Source organism: Pan paniscus, chromosome 2 (assembly GCF_029289425.2).
Source record: "Pan paniscus chromosome 2, NHGRI_mPanPan1-v2.0_pri, whole genome shotgun sequence".
NCBI lineage: Eukaryota > Metazoa > Chordata > Mammalia > Primates > Hominidae > Pan > Pan paniscus.
In genome coordinates, this window is record NC_085926.1 from 80,757,904 (window position 1) to 80,785,483 (window position 27,580).

Here is a 27,580-nt window from a genome sequence, read left to right on the forward strand (position 1 = left end):
GTGGCATAATTTTCAAAAACCACAATTAAATGGGCCTCCAGAAGACAATTAACAGTATCAGTTCCCAAGTTCTGATTTACACTGATTCATTACTGACAATATGTCTTTCTCTCATCTTACATCTTTCAAACTTTATACATAAAACTGGGTATTGGCTTCCTGGATTTAACCTGGGCTCAATGTCATCACCATTCATAACCTTTCTCTTATTCTACCACTTTCAGATAATTTAGGTTTACTGAAGTCAGTAGCGGGTCTCCATCTGTTAGTCCTTCCTTCATGAATAGCGATCCGGCAGCCATCTAAAACAACTAGCAAGGTAAATGGAAACTTTGCTCAAATGCATTTAAACAATTAAGACAAGAAAAATGAGAGAAATCCTGCATAATACATTTAGAAAGAGCACAATGCCGTTTTCAAAGTTTAGATGTCACTCATGTCTCTAAATTATTATCATGTGTAATTATTGAAATAATGAAAGATTTTACAAGTTTGCACTTAAGGGTCCCATGAAGCACATAAACTCCACTGTGTTAATTCCATACTATAGACATCAAAGATGGAGTAATTCAAACTGAGTTTACAGAAATAACATAAATTTTAATCCAGTCACAGAATAAAGATATCATTATGAAACATTTCATGAGGCTATCATTTCAAAAAGCCAAACTGGGCCATATGAATAAATAAATTCATAAATAAATACAACAAAAAATGGATATGAGATATTAATCTTCCACAGATCTATAAATATACATCTGTCTATGAATTCATATTAATATTTATTTTGCCATAGGTCAAGAAAGCTTGAGAATGCAAGGGTGAGATGAAGGCAGAAAATATGGTTAAGGAAGTGAGAAAAGTAAGATCTGACAGCTTAAGATTAGTAAATTCTCATATGGGATATTAGAAGCAAAGAACAACCCTAAAAGTTTGCAGGATAATTTATTGTAATAGAATAATATGTTCCAAATTGTTTTACAAATTGTATCTTCATATAAAATGTAAATTTTATGTTTTTGTATTTTTTTACGTTTTAAAGTTTACAACAGTATTACACAATAAAATGACAATAGAAATTATTCCATTGTATTAGAAAGTTAAAGTGAAAGCTTATTAAACCTTAAACTTCATAGAAAAGATAGTAAAATATTCTAATCGGTTGCATTTTGAAGGATAGCTCATTTTAAAAAATATATATGAAATAATATAAATTAATTAGATTTAAGAAACATAGATCATTGTTTTTTTCCAAAATTGTTTTACTAACTGATGTCAAAAAAGTGTCTTAAAATTAGTGCTCCTATCTCCCGTTTACTATTCTCCCCATATCAAACCCTTACTTATTTTAGATATCAATTACCAGTTTAAAAGTAAACATGTAATAGTTGTAACTCTCCATAATTATGTTTTCTTCCATTAACTTTTAAATTTATCTTCCATTGTTTTTCTTCTGTTATTCTGGGTCTAGTGCCTTACCATACAAAAGATACTGATTATAACTTAGTTGATATTTGAGGTTTGAAAGAGTGGTTGTGTTTTGAGTCCTTCAAGTGTGTTTGAAAATTAAATCAACAACAACAACAAACATGTTTCTTTGATTGTAAGAGTACTTTTTGTTTGAGTAGGAAAAAAAAGCTTAGTAATATATCAAGTTAAATAATCTAAAACAATTATTACATTTAACACATGGAAGAGAAATATTGTTTTAAAAATATAGCATATACGGTTTGCCAATTGTACTCAAAGCTCTTTTGTGGGTGACAGGCAGAGTCAACACCTTATAAAATGTAATTCACATTTGTGGACAATATTGACACTGACCAATAACCAATTTCCTCTCCTTGAGCATGATAGACACGATAGTTTGTGCTCATTTCCAGTTAGGCACAGGTATAGGACTAGTTCTGGGCAATGAAATGTGAGTAGAAGTAATGTTTGTTTTTTACAGTTGAGATAGTGACATTCTCTGCTCATGTGACATTCCCTGTTCACTCTCTCTTTCTCTCTCAGTCCAGCAATGATTGTAAAAGTTCTGAGGTTGTTACTGCATCAAAATTTAGTCTATATTGACTGTAATACTGTTAAACATAATTTCAAACATACATCATGATGATTCTTTACAACCCTGTATAGGAAGGCCAAGGGTAGAAGTCAAAGCCTGGCAGGAATCTTGTTTACCTAAAGATAAAAGCAGATGGTATAAGTGACATCTGCCAACAGACATAGGTGGAGGATACAGAAAAATTCACATAGTCCATCAGTTATACACATGATTTGAGTTACCCTCAGCACCTGTGTTTTCAATAAGAATCAGTTTAGCTAATACATGATCTCAAGGAGAAGAATGCCAGAGTCAAAGAATCAGGAGAGCAAAACAATAGTTTTCTAAATGGCCTGAATCATTTGTAAATTATCTACAATATTCAAATCCTGTAAGACTAGAAGTTATATCATATTCCACTTACTCTGTGAATGAAAGTCCAAGGTTTAGAGGAGAGGAGAGAAGAACTAAGGCCACTGTATGTTAAAACTCAACCATTAATATTTCTTTTCATTTAATTAACTCACTTTCTGGGAGAACTTGATGTTCGGTTTGACTACTCAGTTTTTATTTCATGAGCACTACATCCTCTTATTTTTTAGGGCCTTCCTTTTATGTATCATAAGTTTCTGCAGTTTACCATCTGAACACTCTATAATTTTAACTTCCAGACGATTATTCTCCTCACATTATGCTATGCAAAATTGATCCTTATCTGACATTCTTTCAACCTATACTAGTCTACACACACACACACACACACGCACGCACACACACACACACACACGATTACATTGCTCCAAGTCTCTGGTTTTTGCTCTGGTTCTATTGAAAGGAACTGACTCCAGCACAGCGAACTGGACATGCAAGTAAGAAACCCTGTATTGACCCATGACGGAATATATAGAGACTCTAGGCAAGAGCAAAAATCAGCAATAACATCTAATGAGCCAACCAGCCAATCTTGGCATCAAGTGGGTATAAAATTTGACTGCAGGGCTTCCCTTGCAGATCCAATGTAAGTAAATAATGATAAAAGTCTTACTTATACTATGCAAATTAAAATAGTATCTAACTTTTTTAAGGAAAGACACTTGGAAATATATTTCTATATAATCATAAAAAGTCAAACTCACACATAAGCCTTCAATTAGCTGATACATTCTTTAAATGATTTTCCAATGCACTAACACCTAGAAGGGAAAAATAAAACTTATTATAATAAAAAAGGATGCACATCGTTGAGAAATCAATAGGTAATTTTGTCCATTGATCCCTTCTTTTTTCCTTGCCCCAAGGTGCATGAAAAGAAATAGCTTGACAGTGGTTTCCGATTTTTAGATATACTTGCAAATCCTTTAATTCTGGCTTAGGCATAGGCATTTGTCATATTACAGCTAATGTATATTAATATATATTTTCCTAAATTTACAAAGTAATAATGAGAAAACAAATAAAATACAAAATTTAGGATTTCTTTTACTTTGTCGATTTTGATTTAACAGAATCTCATTCTAAAGATTATGAAGACTGACCATATCGGTAATAAATGAACACTGATGTATTTTAATTTAAAAGACATTTGGAGGTTCTTACAAATTTTTTTCACTTACATTTAATCTTCTAATTTTTTTCACTTACATTTAATCTTCTAAATTATCTTTAATTTTTATGTTGTGGCTCTTTCCTTTTCAAGCTTCAATTCTTTCTCTTACCACCTCTCTTATTCTTCCATGCCTGGGTCATAGAACTAAATTTACCTGTTCCACAAATGTCATTATCAGTATGTATTTTATTTTAAGCAAGTCCATCTCCTCAGAGGATTCCCTTGTATCCTGCTAAGCAGGTAAATGTTTGGCTCCCCGAGTTCTGAAAATCACAGCGGTAGGAGACTGGAGGTGTTACCGTCCAGAATGCAGTCCTTAATCTGAAGCCCTGGATTTTACAATGCACTTTCCATCTGCACTCACAGAAGTTTTATGCCACTAAACTGAATCAGGCTCTTTGATCGTTTATCTTCCCCTGTGGGCTGCAAGTCTCTAATTATTTGGGTTTTTTTTTTTTTTTTTTTTTTTTTTTTTTTTTTTTTTGAGATGGAGTCTCGCTCTGTCGCCCAGGCTGGAGTGCAGTGGCGTGATCTCGGCTCACTGCAAGCTCCGGCTCCCTGGTTCACGCCATTCTCCTGCCTCAGCCTCCCGAGTAGCTGGGACTACAGGCGCCCGCCACCGTGCCCGGATAATTTTTATGTATTTTTAGTAGAGACGGGGTTTCACCGTGTTAGCCAGGATGGTCTGGATCTCCTGACCTCGTGATCCGCCCGCCTCGGCCTCCAAAAGTGCTGGGATTACAGGCGTGAGCCACCACGCCCGGCCGGTTCTTACAAATTTTAAACATCCAAGAAACGTAATTTTTATTCTTGTAAGCCATCGCGTGTAATATGACCAGTGTTTAAAATACCATATGGTATCTGCAATGACACTTATGAGGCATAAATTTATATAAATGCTTATGTCATGGGTTGAAAAAGCAGTGGTGGGGTCTTAGGATAGAAAATAATACATGCCCTTCATACAAATAAGCTAAGAACAAGTACAGCAGCATGCTGCCTTGAGGAGGGCACTGTGGAGAATAACGCAAGAGGAAGGGGCGGACAGAGCAGACAGTCTGAGCCCACTTCCCAATTTGGCCCAAGACAGGTAGGAAAGGGAGACAGTACAAAGTTTATTTTTTAATATATATCAACTCATATTTGAAGTTCCAGGGTACATGTACAGGATGTGCAGGTTTGTTATGTAGGTAAACGTGGTTTGCTATGGTGGTTTGCTACACAGAACAACCCATCACCCAGGTATTAAGCACAGTCATTAGGGAAAACTCTCAAGGATTCAAGGGAGTATAAAAATCAATTTTAAAATAAAATATTATGTGGAATTGTTATTTAATACTTATTGAAAAAGTTAATTCTATTAGAAAAAGCAGACATTAATTCTTTCTTTTAGATTCAAAGTAAATGGAAATAATATAATGGATAAAATACATAGAGTTAATGGCTTTTAATCCCTATTATTAACTCAGGCTACTGGAGCCACATAATAACCTTAATGTCTAATGAATATATTATTTCAGAATAAAGTTCTTTTCGGAGAGTGGTATTTAACTGTTGAATGCCCTTTATCTCAAGAGAATTGATTTGCATTTAAATGAGCAGTCCTTCAAGTAATTATCCATGGAGATTTTTTTTAATATAAAAAGTTTTGAGTACCTGTTTTAGAACATATAGAAATTACGGTGTACTTTGGTTAACACCGATAATGTTAGACAATTAAATTAATACTTTAAAAATTATATTCTCTACCACTTAATAAACTAAATTAATTAAAGATTCTTAAGGAAATAATACATTATCCACTTGAAATTAAGCAACAGCAATTTTTTACTGTTTTGAGCATCAGTATACATCTTGATAGGATAATTGGGTGGTGTGCCATTTAAAAATACAAACAAATCCTCAATTATCATCATTATTTACTTATATCAAAATTTTTACTCCAGGAGAAACATACCTCAGAGATATTGTGTGTTTGTTTTCAGACCATTGCAATAAAGTGAATATCACAATAAAGCAAGTCCTATGAATTCTTTTGGCTTCCCCATGCATATAAAAGTTATGTGTACACTGTACTGTAGTGTACTAAGTATGCAATAGTATTATGTCTAAAAAAAGTACATACCTTAATGACAAATACATTATTGCTAAAAATGTTAATGATCATCTGATATTTTGGTGAATCATAAACTTTTTGCTGGTGAGTGGTCATGACTTCACGTTATTGGCTGCTGATTGATCAAGTTGGTGGTTGCTGAAGGTTGAGGTGACTGTGGCAATTTCTGTAAAATAAGATAACAACAAAATTTGCTGTATCAATTGACTCTTCATTTCATGAAAGATTTTTCTGTAGCATGCAATGCTGTGGATAGCACTTTATCCACAGTAGGACATCTTTCAAAATTAGAGTCAACCCTCTCAAACCCTACCATTGCTTTATAAACTAGGTTTATGCAATATCGTAAATCCTGTGTTGTTTCAACAATGTTCATAGCATCTTCACCAAGACTAGATTTCATCTCAAGAAACTACTTTCTTTGTTTATTCAAAGAAGCAAATTCCCATCCATTCAAGTTTTACCATGAGATAGCAGCAATTCAGTCACATTTTCAAGCTCCACTTCTAATTCTAGTTCTTTTGCTATTTCCACCATATTTGCAGTTATCTCCTCCACTGAAGTCTTGAGCTCCTCAAAGGTATCATGAGGGCTGAATCAATTTCTTCCAAACTCCTGTTAATGTTGATATTTTGACCTCCTATGATTCATAAATGTTCTCAAAGAGATCTAGAATGGTTATTCCTTTCTGACTTTGCCCAGATCCATCAGAAGAATCACTATCTTTGGCAACAATAGACTTAGAAAATGTATTTATGAAATCATAAGACTTGAACATCAAAATTCTCCTTGATCCATGAGCTTCAGAATGGATGTTGTGTTAGCAGGCATGAAAACAACATTAATCTCCCTAGGCATCTTTATTAGAACCACCAAGTGACCAGGTGCATTGTCAGTGAGCAGTAATTTTTTAAAAGAAATATTTTTTCTAAGTAGAAGGCTCAACATTGGGCCTAAAATATTCAGTAAACCATGCTGTGAACAGGTTATGTTTTTATCCATGCTTTGTTATTTCATCTGTAGAGCACAAGCAAAGTAGATTTAGCGTAATTCTCAATAGCACTAGGATTTTTGAAATGGTACATGAGCATTGGCAACAAGTTAAAGCCACCAGCTGCATAAGCTTCTATTCAGAGAGTCAATCGGTCCTTTGAAGATCTGAAGCCAGGAAGTAACCTTTCTTTAGCTATAAAAGCCCTAGATGGCAAGTTTTTCGAATAAAAGGCTGTTTTATCTATATTAAAAATCAGTTGTTGATTATAGCCGCATTCATCAATGATCCTAGCCTGATTTTCTGGGTAACTTGCTACAGTTTCTACATCAGCATTTGCTGCTTCACCTTGCACTTTTATGTTTTGCTTTCTTTTCTCAAACCTCTGAACCAACCTCTGCTAGCTTCAAGCTCTTTTTTTTTTTTCTCTCAGCATCTTCCTCACCTCTCCTTTAGCCTTCATGAAATTAAAGCGAGTAAGAGCCTTGCTCTGAATTAGGCTTTGGCTAAGGGAAATATTCTAGCTGATTTGATCTTCTGTCCAGATAGCCAAAACTTCCTCCATATCAGCAATAAGGCTGTATTACTTTCTTATAATTTGTGCATTCACTGGAGTAGCACTTCTAATTTCTTTCAAGAACTTTTCCTTTGCATTCATAATATAGCTATTTGGTACAAGAGGCTTAGTTTGGAGCTTATTTCAGCTGTTGACATACCTTTTTCACTATACTTAATTATTTCTACCTTTCTATTTACAGTTAAAGACATGCAACTTTTCCTTTCACTTGAACACTTAGAGGCCATTGTACGTTTATTATTTGGCCTAATTCTAATACTGTTGTGTCTCAGAGAGTAGAGAGGCCTGAGGAGAGGAAGGCAGACAAGGGAAAGACAAGGGAAACACTGGTCAGTGGAGCAGTCAGAACACATAAAACATTTGTTTATTAAGTTTGACTACTAACATAGGCACAGTTTGTGTCACCCCAAAGCAATTAGTAACATCAAGGATTGCTAATCGCACATCACCATGACATACATAATCATAATATAAAGTTAAAAATTGTGAAAATTATCAAAATGTGACAAAGACAAAAAGAGGGCACTTGCTGTTGTAAAAATGGTGCTGATAGACTGTTCAATGCAAGTCTATCAATTTGTAAAAAACCTTCAGTTTGTAAAAAATGCATTACATGCAAAGAGCAATGAAGTGAAGTTCAATAAAACAAGTTATACCTTATCGGGGAATCTGCCCCAATATTTGCATAGGCTCTTTTCTATTTTCCTTAAGCGTCAGCCAGCTTGAGAAATAAAGGGACAGAGTACAAAAGAGAGAAATTTTAAAGCTGGGTGTCCAGGGGAGACATCACATGTTGGTAGATTCTGTGATGCCCCACAAGCCTCAAAACCAGCAAGTTTTTATTAGGGATTTTCAAAAGGGGAGGGAATGTATGAATAGGTGTGGGTCACAGAGATCACGTGCTTCACAAGGTAATAGAATATCACAAGGCAAGTGGAGGCAGGGCGAGATCACAGGACCACAGGACCGAGGTGAAATTAAAATTGCAAACGAAGTTTCGGGCACCATTGTGATTGATAACATCTTATCAGGAGACAGGGTTTTGAGATCAACCGGTCTGACCAAAATTTATTAGGCGAGAATTTCCTCTTCCTAATAAGCCTGGGAGCTATGGGAGACTGGGGTCTATTTCACCCCTGCAGTCTCGACCATAAGAGACAGCACACCTAGGGGGACTGTTTATAAGCCTATACCTCCAGGCACATATTCTCTTTCCCAGGGATGTTCCTTGCTGAGAAAAAGAATTCAGCAATATTTCTCCCATTTGCTTTTGAAAGAAGAGAAATATGGCTCTGTTCCACCCAGCTCACCAGCGGTCAGAGTTTAAGGTTATCTCTCTTATTCCCTGAACAATTGCTGTTATCCTGTTCTTTTTTCAAGGTGTCCAAATTTCATATTGCTCAAACACACAGGCTGTACAATTTGTGCAGTTAATGCAATTATTACAGGGTCCTGAGGTGACATACATCCTCCTCGGCTATAAAATGACAGGATTAAGAGATTAAAGTAAAGACAGGCATAGGAAATTGCAAGGGTATTGATTGGGGAAGTGATAAGTGTCCGTGAAATCTTTACAATTTATGTTTAGTGACTGCAGTAAAGACAGGCATAAGAAACTATAAAAGTATTAATTTGGGGAACTAATAAATGCCCATGAAATCTTCACAATCCATGTTCTTCTGCCATGGCTTCAGCCAGTCCCTCCGTTTGGGGTCCCTGACTTCCCACAACAATACCTTTATGTGTTACCCTTTAAAAACCACCCAGCACAAATATGTAAGATTGTAGAAAATGTATAAACTGAATATATGTATTATCTTATAAATACAAAAAATGCTTTGAAATTATTTCAAATTAATAAACTAATTTTGCATGTTAAGTGCTATAGAATGTTTATGATCATTTAAAACCCTATGAAAAACTGTACTTCTAATGCACTTCTAAGATTATCTTGCCATTATTTTTAATGTAAAGAAACGACAGCCATACATTTACTTTGTTAAGCTACTAATATAATCCTTTACCCAATACTGAAAATCTTCTGGTTTCTATTCAATCTATTTACTTCTTTTCCAACTCATTTAGAAAGAGTAATGAATCACCTCTAATTTAAAAAGGGGAAAGAAGATTAAAAACAAATATGCTTACATGTATACTGTTCTCTTTCTAGTATGAGTGGGCTGTCTCTTCCAGTTCTCTTTATATAACATACTACATAAAATTAGGATTAACTTGCAGCTGATGTGAAATAGCTCTTTGGTTATGTCCAGACATTTGTGGAACTACAGCACTGAGCAACTGGCCAAGATAGCATTAAAAGGTAATAATATTGATTTATAATATACTGTTTAAAGTCCTGAAATCATGGTGGATATTCCTTGTGCAAACTTGTGTATATTATTTATTAACAATGTATAGAATAATTTTTCATCATCTGCATCTCATATGGGATATGTAACCAGTGGGATATAAAATATTTCATAACCAGTGGGATATAAAATATTTCATTATATCTATATTTGTATCTTTGTTTATCTGAGAATGAAATACCTTGAATATATTGGTGGTTTACGAGTCATAGACAAATTGTTTCTTTTGTAACTCTTTAATCTGAGCTTGGATATTTCAGAACTTTTTAATTGTGTCTATGTATTTTGTATCTCTTCCTTGGAAAACAAATAATAAGTTTTGAAAACTTATTATTTGAAAAAAATTTAAATCTTAACCCATAGAACATACAGCAAATCAAGAAACATTAAAGAAAATCTTCTAAATCTTGGTAAGAGAAACAAAATCTTGTGCACTTGTTATGCAATCTGCTATTCCCTGTCTGATGTCCGAGCCCAGGCATTGAAGGCTCTATTCTGGAATATGTCGTCAAGAACAAATGGTTCCCTCTCCCCTCAGGTTCCCAGGCTAAGGCTCTCTCCCTAGAATGGGAAGGCTGTGGACATCTCACCCTCATTGGTAGGGTGGAAAGTCTACTTCTACGAGACAAGAATCCTGGACCCCAATCACCCTGCCATGCCTCATTCATAGGGCATTCTGGAAGGCGTTGAGAAGACCTGGGACTATTGCCCTGACCGAATAACCCATGCATAAAAAGGGCCGCCATTTTGACGGAAATCAGCCACTGTTCCTGCCACCAGCTTCAGAGAAATTGTACACAGTATTATCCCAGAAGGAAAAACAGGGTTGTTGCTCTCTGTGAATGAACTAACTTTATTTGTGAGAACATCAAGCCTAAGGATACAGTCGAAAACAATGGTGGTTTTTGTGAAAAGTAATTATAAGGAGTCCGGTAGCTACATAATAGCAACAAGCTAAACAAGTTTAGACATTAAAAGAGAAAACCATGCAAAGAAACAGCTAAAAGAGAGATCTCCTGAGATCAAAACAAGATTCAAGATGACTCAATGATTCTCCCTGCAAAGATCCCGAATTTCACTGTTTTAGGTTTTGGAAGAGTTTATGCCCGGTATATTGACAACAATACTGTTTTTGTTTTCAGTGAGCAAATAGTGGAGGCTACAAGATAGGTGTGATGTCAACAGAGGTAGATCTACTAGATTTTTAACAGACCATCAGAGAAAAAGTCAGTCAAAGAGAACCCTGCTGAAGTACCGTCATTCTAGGGTGGCTGTGTGCCGCCTTAGAACAACTTTTTTCAGCATGCTACTTATGCCCTATGAGTGAGCCATGGTTTGCAGGCTCTGAGAAATGAAATCAGAGGCTACATACTTCGGGGAAAACGGGCTTCACTAAAGTAGTGCAGCCAAGTATCTAAATAAAAGCAAACAACAACAGGCTCTGGAAGTGAGTTCAGGTTCAGCAACTCAGTAGAATTGCAATAGTATACTATCTAAAATATTCAGTTTTCAACAACATATTATAAGATATGTAAAGAAACAGGAATCTGATACACAAGAAGAAAAACAAGCAAAAGAGACTTTTTGAGAAGGGTGGGGTATCAGGAGACAATGGCTTAAATTGATAGTATAAATATATTCAAAAAAACTAAAGAAAACCAAGCTTAAAGAAGTAAAGGAAGGTATAATGACACTTTCATTAAATCAAGAACATCAATAAAGAGATTAAAATTATAACAAAGAATCAAATAGAAATTTTGAAGTGAAAAGTACAATAATTGAAATGAAAAAGAAAATCATTATAGCCTCTCACCAGTAGTTGTGAGCTGGCAAAAGAAACAGCAAATTTAAAGACAGATTGATAGAGATTAAGCGATCTGAAAACCAGAGGGCTAAAAAGAGAATGAGGAAAAATCAATAGAATCTCAGAGAAATGTGGGACACCATGAAGCACATCACCATGCCTGTAATGGGAATATCAGAGGAGAAGAGAGATTGGGAGGGGCAGAGAAAATACTTAAAGAAATAATGACTGAGGCCAGGTGTGGTGGCTCACGCCTGTAATCCCAACACTTTGGGAGGCCGAGGGGGGCAGATCATGAGGTCAGGAGATCAAGACCATCCTGGCTAACACGGTGAAACCCTGCCTCTACCAAAAACATAAAAAAATTAGCCTGGCGTGGTGGCGGGCCCCTGTAGTCCCAGCAACTGGGGAGGCTGAGGCAGGAGAATGGCATAAACCCAGGAAGTGGAGCTTGCAGTGAGCCGAGATCATGCCACTGCACTCCAGCCTGGGCAACAGAGTGAGAATCTGCCTCAAAAAAAAGAAAAAGAAAAAGAAAAAGAAATAAACTGAAAATCTCACCAATTTCATGAAAATATTTCCACACACAATCAAGAAATTCAACAAACTCTAAATAGTATAAATGCAAAGAGGTCCTGTGCACCCAACCACGAAATAGTTAAAATGTTGAAAGACAATGACAAAGAGAAAATCATGGAAGAAACAAAAACTCCTTCTTACATACAATAGAACCAAAATAAGATTAAAAACTGACTTCTAAACAGAAACACTGGGTAATTTCTTAGGATTTCTGAATAGCCTCAAATCTAATATCTTAAGCAGAAACTTCAGGCCAGTCGAGAGAGAGGAGAATATTGAAAAACATTTTTAGTGAGTTACTAGTCACGATTCTCCAGAGAAACAGAATTGGTAGGATGTAGCTAGTTGGGTGGACGAATAGGTGGGTGGACAGATAGATAGATAGGCAGATTGATTGATTTAGTTTAAGGAACTGGCTCATGTGATTGTGGAGGCATGGTTAATCCAAAATCTGACGTGGTAGGCTGATTGGCTGGAGACTCAGGAGAGAATTGCAGTTCAAGTCCAAAGACAGTGAGCTGGAAAACCAAGTACAGCCAAAGCTGCAGTTGAAGTCTGAAGGCAGTCTGCTGGAGAATTCTCTCTTGTTTGGGGAGATCAGCCTTGTGTTCTATTGAGGCCTTCAACTAATTGGATAAGGTCAGCCAATATTATAAAGTACAATCTGCTTTATTCAAAGTCTACTAATTAAATCTCATCCAAAAGCATGCTCATGGAAACATCCAGAATAATGTTAGACCAATTATCTGGGCACTAAATGAACCACCACAGTAACCAGTGAAGGGTTCCTTTACTGACAATTCAAGAACAAAGGGAATAACATCTGTGGCTTATTAAATAGCACTGCTGGTCATCCGAGTGCAGTCAAATATTATCTAATGATCATTTATTTAATTTAAAAATACTCTTAGAACATATCCATTTAAGAACTTGTAAAAATACTTTAAAGGAAGGAAGTAAAATTCAATTGAATGAAATCAGTACTTTTGACCTTTGCTGTTTAGATTATTTTCCAGCGTTAATTTTTTTTTGCAATGCATTCTCTCTCTTAGAAGCAGCTGAAAGTGTGCCAATTAAGTACTTTTCATTTTAGTTCACAATGAGTTTTTTCTATATTTTCATAACCTCATGCTAATTTTCTACTTCAGTGAATTTAAGACAAAACAAAATGAATCTATTTCAAATAGGCAAAAATTAACCCAATATTTCCTTTTCTATTAAGAGGCACAAAACCCTTTTAAACTTTCATCTATTGTTAATTTATATATTCAAATTTTAGCTTATAACAAAGGTTATCACTCCTCTATCATTTCAATTTGTTTTCGGCCACCTTCTCCATCATTTCAATGATAGTACTAGTTTGAATAGTCCAAGGTTATGAAATGCTACGTCATCACAGTTTGACAACATCAAGTTAGGGTGGTGGCTTGCAAGGCCAGATTACTGCCATTAATGGCCTAATAGTAGTCAATTTATTGCCATGGTCACCATTCACCAGAGTGTTCCTCCTTCCCGTAGTGTGGTTACCATGCACCAGAGTTGCCCCCTTCTGCTAACTATGTGGAAGATTCTGAAATTTATCATATTCAGATATAGAAGCTTTATTTGTCGTTACACACTGGCAAGAAATATAAAATAGTGTCAATTGTGGATATTCAGGGAAGATATATAGCTTTCTGATAATCTAATTGCCTGTGCTTGATATTAAGTGCATCTACTCCCTAAGTTCAACAGAATTTGCAGCCAGAAATTTTCTTCACAACGTTGATTTTTAAATCTAGAATCACTGAGTGCTGAAAGATGATTCATGCAGATATATGATGTTACGCCTGTTCAGATATTGTTATGATACCAAATAATCTCATTGTCAGAACATGTATCTGCTGGATTCAGAGGCTTTCTTGCCTGAATAGACTTAGATGTCAATGCCACATTTTCGTTGCTTGGTTTCCTTTTTGAAGACTGTTAGTTTATTATGGCTGTCATAATAATATAGCACACATTTGGGATGGCTTAAGCAACAGAAATGTATTATCTTACAATTATGGAGGCTAGAAATCTGAGACAAACGTGTCAGGAGGGTTGGTTTCTTCTGAGGCTTAGTCCTCTCTACTTGCCTTGTACCTAGCTATCTTCTCCCTTGTCTTCACATGGTCTTCCCTCTGTGTGTTTCTGTGTCCCAATCTCCTCTTATTATAAGGACACAAGTCATATTTGATTAGGGCCAACCATAATGGCCTCGTCTTAAAATAATAACCTCTTTAAGGGCCTTATATCCAAATATAGTCACATTCTGAGGAATTTGGGGTTAGAACTTCAACATAGGAATTTAAAGGGCACACAATTCACTACAGAGACCCCAGAAGATTATCTCTGTTCTTTAAAGGTAGTCATCTTTAAACTTGGTTTGATATAATTGTCTAAGCAAGAATTGTGTTCAAAATGGACAAAAGATAAATCTATATAACATAATCTAAGTATAATTAAAACACTGCATTTCTATAAAATTGAGACTTGCTGTATTGACCAAAAACATTACCAGCAATAAGTTGTAATGCTTTGGAACACAACTTTGTTGTGTTATTTAAAACTAATCAGTTACAAATTGTAAGAATTTGATTCATTGGTAATCATTAACAGGAATTTATATTTATCTATAGATGAAGTAAATTATACATGAAGTCCTACTTAGAAAGTGATGGCTCACTGTGTTTTTCTATTTTTTGACAATATTATCTTCTGACTATTACATACAAAACCAATGTAGAAAATGTGGAACAGAGTCAGCAAGTAGAGCATAGTTGAAGATGTGATCAGAGGTGTAAGAGGCAGGTGCATTCGGCGACAATTTCTGCAGGGGAACGTAAGAAGTTTGGCTTTTACTCTGTAATGACAACCCCATGGCAGTTTTTAGGACATAGTGGTGACCACAGAGTAGACTTTGAATAAAAAAGAAAATAAAAATTACTAATACCTTCAAATGTTCACTGATATGAAATACTAAAATTTGTTAATTAGGCAAGTGTATAAAATAAGTTGATATAGCTGTATAAACATGTGTGTATATAAAATATTTTCTGCAGGACAAATAATCTGTTATACAATCATGCTATTCATAAATGTCAATAGTAGCCACAGATTTATAGATAGGCTAGTCATTGAAACAGCTTGGGTAATCATACAAGATTTACATATCCAGAAGTTACTGAAGGAATTCAGTGGAGTCAAGACACCAAGCAGAAAGCCAAAAATGTTATCAAACTCTGGGAACAATTTGCATTCCCCCATTCCTTCAAAGGATATGTTGAAGTGCTAATCTCCAGCGCTTCAGGATCATTGTAGATGTAATTAGCTACGATAAACTCATACTGGAGTAGGGTACGCACTTAATCCAATATGACAGGTGTTCTCATAAAAAAGGCAATGTGGCCATATGAAGGCAGAGACACACAGCGAGAATGCTATGTGACAACAGAAGTGCAGGTAGAGTTACGTAACTGCAGGCCAAGGAACGGCAATGATTGCCAGCAAGTCACCATGTGTTAGAAATAGGCAAAGAAGAATTCTCCTACAGACTTCTGTGGGAGCTCAGCCCTGCCTACACCTTAATTTTAGACTTCCAGCCCCTAGAACTGTGACCGAATACATTTGTGTTGTTTTAAGCTACCCAGTTCATGGTAGTTTGTTATGGCAGGCCTAGGAAAATAACACAGGATCTAAAGTGCTCCTCCAGGGAGTACTTTGTCATTTATGATAACATCTATTTAAGTGAAGGTTACAACTCTGCTGAAACAGAATTGTTTCCTCCTAGCCCAACTTTACCTCTTAAAGGCAGAACTGGTCTAACAAATATGTAGTGTTACCTGATGTGGTACGCTACTTGGATAAGAAAAACAAAAACAAAAACAAACAAAAAACCCCAAGAATAAGGAAACTCCAGAAATAGATATACACATGTATGGAAATTTAGAATATGGTAAAACAGGTATCTAAAAATTGAGGTATATCAATTGGATTAGGCAACAATCAATATTTGTGGAACTAAGTGGCCATCTGGAAAACTATTAGATATATATTTCATATTTTACAACAAAATAAATCCAAATTTTACCATAAAGTGTGAAAAAATAATATAAAAATAATTTTCACTCTACCTCACCCAAAAGGCAGCCTGTTAAAACAAAACAGAAAATTTAGAACAATAAAAAATACTGATAAATCTCACAATATTAAAGAAAAATCTATGCTAAATATGCAAAGGATAGATGACAAATGAGTGTGATGATTACTGTTATGTGTCAACTTGATTGGGCCATGGGGTGCCCAGATCTTTGGTTAAACATTATGCTAGGTGTATTTTTGAGGGTGTTTCTAGATGGAATTCGATTTGATAAACTGGATAAGGCAGATTACCCTCCCTAGAGTGGGTGGGTCTCATCCAATTCCTTGACCGCCTTAATAATATCAAAAGGCTGAGTAAGAAATAATTCTCTGTCTCTGCCTGACTGTCTCCAGCTGGGACATTGATATTCTGTCTTCAGAGTCATACACAGATTGGAATTTATGGCATCAGCTTTCCTGATTCTCAGGCCTTCAGATTTGGACAGGAGCTACATATCAGTTCTCCTGGGTCTTCAGCTTGCCAGCTGCAGATCTTAGGATATCAAAGCTTCCAAGCTTCCATAATCATGTGAGCCCATTTTTAAAATAAATTATATCTCTCTGTCTCTGTCTCTATTTCTCTGTTAATTTTCTTATTGCTTCTCTTTTTCTGGAGAACCTGATAGATACAATGAGTTAAAAAAATCCAATTTATTGACAAAATTCAGAACTTTATATATATATATGTATATGTGTATATATGTATATATATGTGTATATATATACATATATACACATATACATATATACACATATATATACATATATACTTCCGTAAGTCAATAAGAACTTAGCAACATGGTCAAAAATGAGCAAAATATCATAAAAATTAAAAGACAATGGAAAAGAATGGAAAATAAAATGTAAATATTTGTATTATGTAAAAGATGTTCAAAGTCTTTTATAAGATAAATTTGAATTTAAAATAAAATAAGTTACCATTTTTCACCTCTCAGGTTGACAAAGATCAAATATTTGACATTATCTATGTATTCAAGAATTAACATAAGAGATACTGCAATAGATTGAATATACTGGTATTTTCTGTACAAAGGGTAATTTTGCTATAGGCTCCAAATTAAAAGTATACATATCCTATGATTGAATAATTTTATATCATAAAACTATATTCATATTTTTAAAATAATGATGTATTTTTGGCCTTATTTATTGCAACATTATTTTTCATAGAAAATATCATCAATGAATGTTCAGCAACAGAAAATTGATTAAATAATCTATTGTACACTATGATAAGCAATGACATACTCTATATCTGTAAATAAACTAAGAAAAACTTAGCTTAAAGAAAACTGATTTCCTTTAGCATGATTGATAATGAATCAGTTATGAAGCTCTTTTAGGACTAATATGGAAAAACTTATAAGTTATGTTGCTATCACCAAAGAAAAGCAAGGTGTGCTACAGTGTACACACTGTATGCTATTATTTGTAAAATAAGGACACATGGAAAACACATATATAGTTTTATATATACACACACATAAACATATGTATATATGTGCATATACACATATATATGTGTGTATATATTTTTTTTAATTGCTGATGTGCATCTGTGACTATATATGTGTGTATATCTAACAACATGCCAACAAAATTGGTGACTATAGTTTTGCTCTTCTTAGAATAGGAAGTTCTTGGGCTGAGCAAGAAATACAAAATTTTTTATTGTGTCCAGTTTTCTATGTATTTTTAATTTTTGATATCTATAAGTGTCCAGTTTTCTATATATTTTTACTTTTTGTATCCATAAGTATACTAAGTTTTAAATGTTCAGCATAATGTGGATAATGGCATATATCTTTCTCAAATTCAGAGTCAATTATTTTGCATTCCTCAAATAGAGAGGTTTTCATATGACCCTTCAATTGTACTCACCTGGGACTGAGAGACTTTGATAAAATAAACAGAAAGTGAGTAATATAAAGAAAGCAAGCTTTTGCATAAAATGGAAATAATGTGGAGTTGAAAAATATTGAAACGGAAATTACCCAGTGGCATGTATTAACAGGTTTTCCCAACATGACTACCATAGATTATTGAATTAAGAGAATTCACCCACTACAATGATATCACATATGGTCCACATTCCTACTTGCATTACCTATTGATATGGTTTGGTTCTGTTTCCCCATTCAAATCTCAGCTTGAATTTCAATAATCCCCCACATGTCAAGGTCAGGACCAGGTGGAGGTAATTGGATCATGGCGGGCTGTTTCCCCCATGCTCTTCTCTTGATAATGAGTGAGTCTCATGAGATCTGATGGTTTTACAAGCCTCTGGCATTTCCCCTGCTTCCACTCACTCTGTCCTGCCACCCTGTGAAGAAGGCGCCTCCTTCTCCTTTGCCTTCCACCATGATTGTAAGTTTTCTGAGGCCTCTCCAGCAATGCAGAACTGTGAGTCAATTAAACCTTTTTCCATTATAAATTACCCAGTCTTGAGTATTTCCTCATAGCAGTGTGAGAATGAACTAATACACTTGTCCTAGCCTTGAATCATTCATAAATAGGTAGAGAATAAGGGTTTGTACAAGAGCAGAATTTAATCCTTGTCCAAGAGAAATTTCCTTGAAAAAAGAATCAAAATATCATGTCCCAGGTTAAAACTGGTACACTGTCTACCACTTTTCCCATCAAGATGTGAGGTTTATTCTCCTTTCACTTGAATGGGGATTGGCTCTGTGACTGTTTCACCAATAAAAAAACATAGTTAACAAACTAAGCCAGTTTGTTAATGCTACTGGCAACCTCTGATCCTTCTTTCTTAGCATACATGCTTTGGGAAAAGTCAGCTTCAGTGTAAAGGATTTGAATATACTAGACTAGCATGCTGTGAGGAAACCTAAGCTAGCCACATGGAGAAGCCACATGAAGGGATCACGTGGAGGGACAGAGAAGTAGGGGGAGAGAGAGAGAAGAAAAAACCCTTAAACCTCAGATGTTCCAGGCATCCAATCTGTGTTTCTAGGCATATACGTAAGGAACACATCTTGCCTATTCGCTCAGTCAAGCTTACACATGACTCTGGTCCTATTTGCCTTCTATCTGCAACCACACAAGAAACCAAAAGCATCAAACATCCACCTGAGACAATTAACCATCAGAAATATGAGAGATGATGACAAATTTTGGCTTTGAGACATTGTCTGTTGCATAAGGTTTGGGGGTGATTTGGTACAAAGACATAGATAATCAGAAAAGAAATTACTTTGTGAGAGTGAATTGCTACTGTGAATTTTTTTCCTTAATGAAGATATGTGAGATTGGCTTGGGAATGGGCAGCAGGCCTGTTTAAAAGGCCTTAAAAAGACTGTTCATAAATGACAGGTAGCAATTTGTTATGAGGCTATTTACAAAAATGTGTTTTTTAGTGACAAAAATTGGTCATACCTTCATGTGTGGTAAAGTGGAAGTAGGATACATTTCTGCTGAATTTGTAGACTTGGCTAAGTAGATTTCAAGGTAAAACTTTATAAAGTCCATCTGGTTTCTTGTAGCTCTGCTTGATAATGTACAGGTAGAGAGAAAAACTGAAAAAGGAAATGTTCCATCTCAAAGTAGAAAATAGAGAAATTATTTCCGAGGCAGCATTTGTTGTGTTGAGAAATGAAATGTTTTCTAATCTCCAATCTCTCCCAGGAAAATACTCTTAAAATAAAAAATGTCTTGAGGGCAACGAATGAATTCGGGACACTGGTCACGTTTTCAAGAATGACACTCTGAGACTCTCAGTTAAACCCTCAGAAACATGTAATGCAGTGGTTCATAAATCCTCTCTGCTAGACAAGCAGTCCTGTAATATTCTCAAGGGTATTGTCCTGAGATGCTCTGACTTGGGTGACTTGTCTAATGAAGTGGATTATAATTTAAAGGCCAAAAATTTTTAAAGTAATTTTACCTATTTTGGCTAATTTATGTATAAATTAAGTTCACCATCTTCTATGGGTGCAGTCCGTGGTGCCCTGAAACAATTACAATAGTAGCATCAATTTTTCATGGGCGGAAGCAGGCTATGAAATCTACTCAGCTTGACAGGAAGAAAGACAAAGAAAGAAAAGAGAGAAAGGGAGAGGAGAGGGAGGGACAGAAGCAAGGAAGTAGGACCATTTAATATGCAAAAAAATATGACTCCAAAAACAGAACTTAGCAGGTGGAATGAAGATCCACACAGAACCACCCTCCCAGAGCAGGACTGGGCTCTAATCAAGGAACAAATGACATGAGACTGACTATATTTTAGAATTCCCCTGGACCTGTGACTTCTCCATGCCTTCCTTTTTCTCCTTTGTTTAGAATAAGGGTCATCTACTGCAGGTTCCCACGTCTCTTCCCTTTGTATGTCAGGTGTGAGGAGGACAGATGACTTGCTCCTATAGTTTGCAACTTTAGGTAAACAGAAATAATACTTAAGAATCCAAATACGAAAAATTGTTCCAAAATAGCCTTATCGTCACCTGGAGCTGGTTTAAATGACAAGATCTGGGAACTAAAAACTGAAATTGATTTCATTACAGGATGAAATTTTGGGAATTTTAGGAGGGGGTGAATGTATTTTGCATTTACAAGAAATGCAAATAATGTATGTCCAGAGGGTAGGTTAAAGATGGACGTCCTCCACCAAAAGCTGAATTTGCCTCAGACCTGTGACTACTCTATAACTAACAGAATGTGTCCGAGCCTTGCTGTGCCAGTTTCAGTTCTAGCATTTGAGAGTAAGTGGGGACGGGCACAGTGGATCATGTCTCTAATCCCAGTGCTTTGGGAGGCTGAGGTGGGAGGATAACTTGAGCAACACAGCAAGACCTTATCTCAAAAAAAAAAAAAAAAAAAAAAAGAAAAATGAAAACAGAAAAACAGAATAAAGAGTAAGAGGAACTTCTGTTTCCTAATGTCTAGGAACACTGGGGAGTAGCCAACTGCCAAGTTTAAAGTCCTATTGACCTGAGAGTAGCTCCCTGTAAAAGAGCCCAAGATTGTCATATGGAATGGCCTCATAGAGCAAGAGAGAGAACCCAATTGTTCCACTCCTTACATTAGAATTAGTTTCTTACTGCTGCTGTAACAAATTACTGCAAATTCAGTGGCTTAAAACAACACAATTTATTATCTTAAAATTGTGAAGATCAGAAGTAAAAATGTGTAACTGTGGGCTAAAGTCAAGGTGTCAGTAAGGCCGATTCCTTCTGGAGACTTTGAGAGGTAGGTCTCTTTCTCTGTCTTTTCTAGAATCTAGAGGCTACCTGCATTTCTTAGCTCCTTAGGCCACTTCCCAATAATGACATCTCTTCAACCTCTGCTGCTTAGTCACACCTTTTTTCCCCCCTCTGTCTTGCCCCTCTCTTTTAGGGACCCTTGTGATTATATCAGTCCACCCAGATAGTCCAGAATATTCTTCATTTTAAGATCCTTTAGATAATCACATGTGGAAAGTCCCTTTTGTGAAATATTCACATGGTGCAGGGATTATTAGGTATGCCATTTATTTCTGGTGTGAAAGGGGCACTATTCTACCACACCATCTGAAGTTCCAGACATGTATGTTGCTATGAAAGCTGTCTTGGCTCATCCGGCCAATTCGAGCCTTCAAAAGACTGCAGCTTTAGCCATCATCTGATAGCAAACACATTGCAGATCATACACAAGAACTGTTGGGCTGAGTAAAATCTACAGAAATATAAAAGCTGGTATTAAATTTTTATTCTAAGCCTTAGCTTGTGTTGTTTGTTATACAGCAATAAATAACCATAATTCTGTAATTGATAAGACCAGGATTTCCTAACTATGTATCCAGGAAAATAAAAAAGGCTGTATACTGGGTCAAGGTAACTTGGGTTGGGAATAAAGAGGAGTGCTTCCTCGGGATTCTAAATACTGATAGTGCATATGCAATCATTCCCAGTCACTGTGATAAAGGTTGCAGGGTTCCATAAGCCTATCTGTGGATGTGGGGTAAAAGGAAGCACTACATACACAAATTGCTAACATGTATTCCAAGGAATTTGTTGTAATTTCAATAATGGAATACTATTGATGTGTACATAATGAATATGTTTTTTTAAATGCCACTCTTATCTAAATGAACAGGTTATAATATCTTCCTTCCTGATATTTAATTGGTTTTGTGGAGTGAGGTTGCATCAAAGATACAGACTGTGGATAATATGAAACATTGCAAATTCCCTGACAGACTTCTAATTGTTGTTCAATGTCTGTTTTGTTTTACTTTTTATGATAATAATTGAATGTTGCTCATACACCTAAGTGTGGACTACATTTTCCAACTCCTGTCGTATCATGTGATAAAAGCTGGGTTGGTACGTGCCACTTTTGCATCTTGATTGTAACATATGGATGCTCTTCTTTCCTTTCGTTTTCCTTTTGTGCATATAGATATGGATACGGAAGACAGTGTCCACATGAATAGGAGACTATTTGGTGAAGAGATAAAAAGAGCTTGGGACACTTACAGTCTTTGTGAAATTGAGATAATCCTCCAAATAGAGCCACTAACTTCCAGACTATGAAGTAAAAGGAAAAACAGCAACAACAATAACAAGAACCTTCTATCTTATTTAAGCCATTACATTTTATAATCAGTTTTTGTTGTTGTTCTTGTTATTAAGGTAAAAGCTAAGTGAGGTAAAACATAGTAGTTAAGATAAAAGCTAAGTTTACCGTAACTACTATAAACCTGGAGGAAGATTTATTCTCACCATTACATACTCTTGGAGAAATAAAAAGTAAGACTTTTATTGCAAAAATGGTGACTGCATAAATCTTGTATTATAGCCTTGGTTAGCTAGTAAGCAAGAACAGCAATGAGATGAAATTACATAAAGAGAACAATAGTCATTTCTCCAGATATGTGATTGCGATTGTATTAGTTCTGAATTCCTGTGTAAGAAGATAATCCTCTAAAATGTAGCAGCTTAAACGACAATCATTTCTTATCTCTCAATTTCTGTGTGTCAAAAATCAAGGCATAGCTTAGTTGGGTGTTTCTGACTTAAAATTTTCTATAGATTGTAGCAAGCTGTTGACCAGTAATCAAGCATCTCAAGTCTTGACTAGGCCTGAAGGATTCACTTCTATGCTCACTCATGGCTTCCTTTGTTCCTCCTGGGCTTTAGGGCTAAGGCATCAGTGTCTCACATGGGCCTCTGCATAGGGCCATTCACAGCAATGTAGCACCTTGCTTCTCCCAACACTAGAGGTAGAAGAAAGGAGAAACAACAATACAGAATCTAATACCTTTACAGACATGACTTCAGAAGTGAAGTGTCATCACTTTGCTGTAATTTTTAGAAGCCAGTCAGTAAGTTCATTCCATCTGCCACAGAAGAAGTTTCTATAGGAGAATCGATAGCAGAAGACAGGGATCATGGGTGGCCATCTTAGAGGCTGCCTTTCACCCACCGTAGAAAGCAAAATTTAGTAAACTCAAGGAAAATGTCTTTTTAGATAGAACTTACTGACAGCTTCTTTTTCATCTCTTTTGCAAAGATAGAGCAATCTGCTTTTCCACCAGAAGGAATGCCACATATTGTTACAGGCCTGCCTCAAGTACGCTTATTATTTCTTATTATTTTCTCAAGTAGTAAAGAATTTTCTAAACTAGTAAAGAATTCTGATAGAGATGTTCATCATTTGTATGGTTATCCATTATGCTGATAATAAGGTAGTAAGGTGGACAGAGGCAGAAAAGCGTTTTGATCTGGTAAAAGTATCAAAACATATTTTTAGTCTGTCAGATTGTTCTGATTAAAATATAAGAATATGTGGATCATTTCACAAATTACCTTGCTATGTCTACCTTGGACTGGAGCTGATAGGCCACTTAGGGATAGTCTAGCAAGGTAAACCATAAATTGTTGATCACTGAAAACATTCAGAGATGAGAATGAAACACAGAGGTAGTAAGAATATTTAGAGTTTGAAGAAATAATTTCTAAAACCTACACCAATTATTAGAACCTAAGTACCAATTTAAAAGATAATAAAGTGTTTCTTTTAAACTGAAGTGAACAGTGTTGCAGTGGTCAATGGGTGAATCTATAAAACTTTTAGAGCAAGCATCCCTTATGCATGTCGTGGAGCCCAGTGATATGGTTTGTATGTGTCCCCACCCAAATCTCAATGTGAATTGTGTCTCCCAGAATTCCCACATATTGTGGCAGGGTCCCAGGAAGAGGTAACTGAATCATGGGGACTGGTCTTTACCGTGTTAGTCTTGTGATAATTTATCATGAGATCTGATGGGTTTACCAGGGGTTTCCGCTTTTGCTTCTTCCTCATTTTCTCTTGCTGCTGCCATGTAAGAAGTGCCCTTCACCTCCAGCCATGATTCTGAGGCCTCATCAGCCATGTGGAACTGTAAGTCCAATTAAACTTCTTTTTCTTCCCAGTCTCAGGTATGTCTTTATTAGCAGTGTGGAAATGGACTAATACAGTAAATTGGTACCAGTGGAGTGGGGTGTTGCTGAAAAGATACCTGAAAATGTGGAAGCAACGTTTTAACTGGGTAACAGGCAGAGATTGGAACAGTTTGAAGGACTCAGAAGGAGGCAGGCAAATGTGGGAAAGTTTTGAACTTCCTAGAGACTTGTTGAATGGCTTTGCTCAAAATGCTGATAGTGATATATGGACAATAAAATCCAGGCTGAGGTGGTCTCAGATGGGAATGAGGATCTTCTTGGGACCTGGAGCAAAGGTGACTCTTGTTATGTTTTACCAAAGAATATGGTGGCATTTTGCCTCTGCCCTAGAGATTTGTGGAACTACGAACTTAAGAGAGATGATTTAGGGTATCTGGTGGAAGAAATTTCCAAGCAGCAAAGCATTCAAGAGGTGGCTTGGGTACTGTTAAAGACATTCAGTTTTAAAAGGGAAACAGAGCATAAAAGCTCACAAAATTTGCAGCCTGACTATGGGATAAAAAAGAAAAACCCATTTCTGGGGAGAAATTCAAGCCGGCAGCATAAATTTGCATAAGTATCAAGGAGCCTAATGTTAATCCCCAAGACCATGAGCAAAACGTCTCCAGGCCATGTCAGAGACCTTCCCAGCAGCCCCTCTCATCACAGGCCTGGAGGCCCAGGAGGAAAAAGTGGTTTCATGGTCTGGGCCCAGGGTCCCCACGCTATGTGCAGCCTAGGGACTTGGTGCCCTGTGTCCCAGCCACTCCAGCTGTGGCTGAAAAGGGCCAACATACAGCTCAGGCTGTGACTTCAGAGGGTAGAAGCCCCAAGCCTTGGCAGCTTCCATGTGGTGTTGAGCCTGTGGGTGCACAGAAGTCAAGAATCTCCACCTAGATTTCAGAAGATGTATGGAAATGCCTGGGTGCCTGGATGAAAGTTTGCTGCAGGGGCAGGACCCTCATGGAGAACATCTGCTTGGGCAGTGTGGCAGGGAAATGTGGGGTTGGAGCCCCCACACAGAATCTCGACTGGGGTGTTGCCCCCTGAAGCTGTGAGAAGAGGTCCACCATCCTCCAGACCCCAGAATGGAAAAACCACCAGCAGCTTGAACCGTGGTCCTGGAAAAGCCACACACACTCAATGCCAGCCTGTGAAAGCAGCCGGAAGGGAGACTGTACCCTGCAGAGCCACAGGGATGGAGCTGCCCAAGACCATGGGAACCTACCTTTTGCATCAGCGTGATGTGGATGTGAGACATGGAGTCAAAGGAGATCATTTTGGAGCTTTAAGGTTTGGCTGCCCTGCTGGATTTTGGACTTGCAGGGCCCTGTAACCCCTTTGTTTTAGCCAGTTTCTCCCATTCGGAACAGCTGTATTTACCCAATACCTGTACCCACATTGTATCCAGGAAGTAACTAGCTTGTTTTGATTTTACAGGCTCATAGGTGGAAGAGACTTGCCTTGTCTCAGATGAGACCTTAGATTGTGGACTTTTGGGTTATTGTTGAAATAAGTTAAGACTTTGGGGTACCCTTGGGAAGGCATGATTGGTTTTGAAATATGAGGACATGAGATTTGGAGGGGCCAGGAGCAGAATGATATGGTTTGGCTGTGTCTCCAACCAAATCTCAACTTGAATTTTATCACCCAGAATTCCCATATGTTGTGGGAGGGACCCAGGGGGAGGTAATTGAATCATGGGGACTGGGCTTTTCCATGCTATTCCCAGGATAGTGAATAAGTCTCACGAGATCTGATGGGTTTATCAGGAGTTTCTGCTTTTGTTTCTTCTTCATTTTCTCTTGGTGCCGCCAGGTAAGAAGTATCTTTCACCTCCTGCCATGATATTTGAGGCCTCCCCAGCCATGTGGAACTACAAGTCCTATTAAACCTCCTTTTCTTCCCAGTCTTGGGTATATCTTTATCAGCAGTGTGAAACTGGCCTAATATAACACCAGTCATCTTATAATATTTGAAATATCAACTACAAAGCTACAAACTGAACGAAGGCTCCAGGAAAGCAGTTCTACAGCAACAGAAGCTAGGCTATTTCACTTGAGAGTTGCTTGAAGACACCATTCACTAGTTTATTTTAAAAAGGCAATTAGGCTGTTATTTAAGAATAGGCAGAACTGTACTTACCACCAAAGGATGTTAAATAACACTAAGAGAACAAATTCAGTCATCTCTTGCATGATTCTAAAAAAATATTTTAAGAAAACTGAGGTACTTAAAATAATTATATTTCAATAATATGTAAAAAGAATTTGATATTAACTGTATGGGCCTCTGAATTTTAGAGAATGTTTTTGAGCCAATTTACCTATGGCAATGGTTGATTAACTGAGAAGAATTAAGATCACAAGTGTAAAACCATCTGTTCAGCTGCAGAAAGACCCATGCAAATCAGTCCGACAAGCTGGATTTAAAGCAATGTGGCTCTCCGTACTTATCCAATTCACGTATTATGATTCTGAAATTGGGCCGGAAGGAATAGAGCGTTAAAAGAGATCTTGTTTGGGAATAGGCAACATCATGGCCTTTTTATGTCAATGTTAACACACCAGTCACATCTGTAGGAGGGAATTGCTGGAGACTGGAACAAAACAATTGATCCTTTACTGCAGCCTGTGTAGGTGGCAATTATTTGCAGCAATGAGATGAGCAGATGCCAGTGCACACAATGTGCTAAAGGTTCAATGGCAGTATACTCCCCTGCTGTAATCTAAAGCCATGCCCAGTGTTCAGAATTTTCTGGCATTTTATCAGCAATGACACATTTGCCTTCAGTCTGCGGAAAGATCCAGAGAACATCAGCAAGTTTAAAGTCAATTCTGACTAGTACTGATACTTTGACGGGTTTGAGCTTCAGCTGATAGAGCCTACTCT

At 36.6% G+C, this 27,580-nt stretch overlaps 1 long non-coding RNA gene across 1 annotated transcript in view; it reads right to left on the bottom strand.

Annotated features, from left to right (window-relative positions):
- Positions 1-3,064: 3,064 nt before the first annotated feature.
- The window catches only part of LOC117979703 (uncharacterized), a 47,255-nt gene continuing 22,739 nt past the window's right edge, over positions 3,065-27,580 (bottom strand). Inside the window, exons 2-3 of the long non-coding RNA XR_004670613.3 lie at positions 5,776-5,932; positions 3,065-3,237 (exon numbers count right to left, since the gene is read on the bottom strand). This is a non-coding gene — a long non-coding RNA (uncharacterized LOC117979703). The remainder of the gene's footprint in view (positions 3,238-5,775; positions 5,933-27,580) is intronic.